This window comes from Marmota monax, unplaced genomic scaffold (assembly GCF_021218885.2).
Source record: "Marmota monax isolate L192 unplaced genomic scaffold, Marmota_monax_Labrador192_F-V1.1 WCK01_AAM20220418_F8-fsc00732, whole genome shotgun sequence".
Lineage (NCBI taxonomy): Eukaryota > Metazoa > Chordata > Mammalia > Rodentia > Sciuridae > Marmota > Marmota monax.
Window position 1 is genome coordinate 49646 of NW_026693828.1, and position 3784 is coordinate 53429.

Genomic DNA, 3784 nt, shown 5'->3' on the forward strand with positions numbered 1-3784 from the left:
GAATTTCCAGTCATCAGAACAGAGAGAAAAATAAATTTCTGTTGTTTGTTAACCATGGAGTTGTGATATTTTGTTGTATCATCCCGAACAGCATCAGAAAGACATCTAAAAATTTCAGGCAGGGAAATAAAATAACCAGTTTTTCATTTTAGAAATATTGGCAGCCTGGGCAACTTATTGAGACCTTGTATCAAAAAAATAAAAAAAAAATAAAGAGGGCTGGGGTTGTAGCTCAATGTTAGCATGTGTGAGTCCCTGTGTTTGATCCTTAATACAAGCAAGCAAAACAAAACAAGAACAGTAAAAATCCCCAAACAATAACAACAACTACTCACCCCCAAACTCCCAAAACCAAAATGAAAACCAAACCAAAATAAAAAATCAAAACGAGGGCCAAACTGAAATCCCCACATCTCTTTGTGACCTTTTCCATGTCTTTTCCTATGGTATTGCAATGTTTTAAACCCTGATAATTATGTTTTCCTTGCCTGTTTGACCAATTAGTTGATTTATTATAGGTGAAGAGCACCTGTATAATAGCATGTAGCAAATGTGCAGAAAACACTTGTTTCTGTAGAATGTTGAGGGTCACAGGTACACTTCTTACTAGTCATTTGTTAACATGGTTTATTATTTGTTGAAAATAAAATAATAAAATCCTACTCATCCTGATCATCCTGAAGTATTTTTTCAGATATTTCAGATATTTCCCCTTGTCTCAAATATTCAGATATTTCCCCTTGTCTCAAATTTTTTTATTGCTCAGAGTCATCTGACCCTCCTCTGAGTCCCAGTCCTGCCACACACAAGGAAGATAACTCAGACCTTTCTTTAGGTCTCTGGGCCCCATGTGTATTGGAGCAGGTGTGGATTGTTTTATCCCTAAGATCTAAAATTTCTTCTAACTTTCTGTAGTTATTAATTCTAAGGCAGAGACAAAGGGAATGGGCGAGTCTCCCATAGGCCAATAGACATGGATTTGTCAATATCATTAAATATTGCCTATAATGAATGAGAGAATGTAGGTTTTCTAGATTCTATAATACTAAGGATTTCATGCCCAATTTTTTACCTCAAGAAATAAAGAAGCCAAGATAGTCTGTCTGGTGTCTATTTCATGTTCTTTCTCTTTAATTGTCTAGCTGATGTGTCAACAACATGGGACTAAGAAAGCAAACAAATGCTTTAGAATTTATACTGCTGGGATTTTTCCAAGACTCAGAGCATCAACTGATGTTATTTGGATTGTTCCTATCCATATTTATAGTCATCTTCCTTGGGAACTTGTTCATCATCATAGCCATTGTCTCGGATTCCCATCTTCATATGCCCATGTACTTCTTTCTCTTCAATCTGTCCTTTGCTGACATTGGTTTCATCCCTACAACCATACCAAAGATGCTGTTGAACATCCAGACACAGAGCAGATCCATCACCTATGCAGGCTGCATCACCCAGATGTATTTTTTAATGGTTTTGGAGGCATGGATACCTTCTTTCTCACTGTGATGGCTTATAACCGGTTTGTAGCCATCTGTCATCCCCTACACTATCCAGTCATCATGAACTCCCATCTGTGTGGCCTCTGGGTTCTTACATCCTGTTTAATCACCTTGTCATATTCTCTGATCCATAGTCTTTTTGTGCTGCATCTATCATTCTGTACCATATGGGAAATTTGACACTTTTACTGTGAACTTTCTAAGGCCCCCATACTAGCTTGTTCAGACACAGTGATCAATCACATAATACTCTACATGGTGACTGGCCTTCTTGGATTTGTTCCCTTTTCAGGGATCCTTTTCTCTTATACCCGGATTGTCTCTTCCATCCTGAGAATTCCATCAACATATGGAAAATATAAAGCTTTTTCTACCTGTGGGTCTCATCTATCTGTGGTTTCTTTATTCTATGTGACAGGTCTTGGTGTATACCTCAGTTCTGAAGCATCATCATCTTCCTGGAAAGGCATTATGGCCTCCATGATGTATACTGTGGTCACCCCCATGCTGAACCCCTTTATCTATAGCTTGAGGAACACAGACATTAAGAGGGCCCTGAAGAAACTACTTGGCAGAACATTTTATGTTCAGTGACAAGAATACTGTTCCTGGGCTCTTGAGCTGGCAAAAGTACCAACAAAAGAAATTCTGCGTCAAGAAATTCTGAATCTAAATTATATAGGCTTTCACCCCTCACCCACTCTGTTTCTCTGTCTTTAATAAAAATATCCCTGTGAGTTCTTTGTCTGAAACTTTTATGGTGATCACTCTGTTACCCTCAGTTGTATACCCCACCTCTCCTCCTTTTACATTTTACATCACTACATCTCAACTTGATGTTTGCATTCCTATAGGTCTATACAACCATTCAAGTATCAACTCAGAGACTCTTGGATAAAACTTTAAATAGTTCATTTTTACCAACAATCATTGTTAGTTCTTGTTAAATTCATTCATTTGGCAATATTTATTGGACATCTATAGTGTACCAGGGTGTTCTAGGTGGTAAGAATATAGCAGTGAAAAAAATCCTTGCCTTCATAAAGCTAAAATCCATGTTCAGGCATATAATATCTGGGTAGACAAAAAGAGATTACTACTTTGGGCATGATAGTGCATATCTGTAATCCCAGCTACCCAGGAGGCTAAGGCAGGAGGGTTACAAGCTTGAGGTCTGCCTGGAAAACTTAGTGAGACCCTGTCTCAATTAAAAATGAAAAAGGGATGGGGATGTAGCTTAGTGGTATAATATGCCCAGTTTCAATACCCAGTATTGCAAAAGAAAAAAAAAGTGTCATTTAAGAAATCGGGACACTGGTATGTACAAATCTGTATGAAAGTGCTGTGTGGAGCACAGACTACAAATTAAATAAAAAACTTGTGATCACCACCCTGTAGTGACCACAGGAATTTTAGTCCTGAAAACTTCCAGTTGAGAGATAATTACTCTCTTGATTGTAGTTATTAATTGAAATAGTCTACTATGATCTGAAGGTTTATCCTCCTACAAATTAATATCATGAAACCTTATCACCAATGTGATGGGATTAGAAAGGGTACTGTTGGGAAGTGATTAGAGTATGAGAGTGTTGCCCTCATGATGTTCTTATAAAAGAGGCTCCAAGGGATTTGCTTTGCCTTTTCTCCCATGTAAGGGCACAGTAAAAAGGCACAATCTATGAAAGCGACCTTCATCAGATTCTTTGTTATTAGACCTCCTGGTCTCCAGAGCTGTGAAAAATAAGTTTCTATTGGTTATAAGCTACCTGGTTTATGGTATTCTTTATAATACCCTGAAAAGATTAACACACTACCCCTAAGGCTAAAGTGCTTACAATAATATTGAAACCTGAAATATCTATAATGTCTTAGGTATGTCAGAGAAATGCACAAATGAGGAGGTGGGTACCTAGATAGGTTCCATAATGAAATGGAAATGATTTATACAGGAATGTATTACTGGATAAATGCAAGCAAGTACTTACAAGAAGGTAGCCTTTGCAACCATCCAAGGAAATGTCTACTTCCATTGTCTTTTGGGCAGTGCTCTATGTATAGCTCTAAACTGATTAACTACTTGGTTTATGGATGGCAGTTACAAGCTGAACAGATGGTAGGCTGCCACTCTGAGAGGAAGATAGAGACAAATAATCTCAGTGAGCTGAATTGCATGGTGTTTGCCTATCTACTTGTATTTTTACTACCTCATGGGTATTGGCCAATGGCCTAGCTATGTTGGCCAAACTGACCAATTACAGGTATGTTTATGTGGGGCATGACCC

General features: G+C 37.9%; 1 pseudogene; it reads left to right on the top strand.

The window, feature by feature from the left end:
* The first annotated feature begins 210 nt into the window (after window positions 1–210).
* Window positions 211–2787, top strand: LOC124105197 (olfactory receptor 7C1-like; annotated as a pseudogene).
* The last annotated feature ends 997 nt before the right edge of the window (window positions 2788–3784 follow it).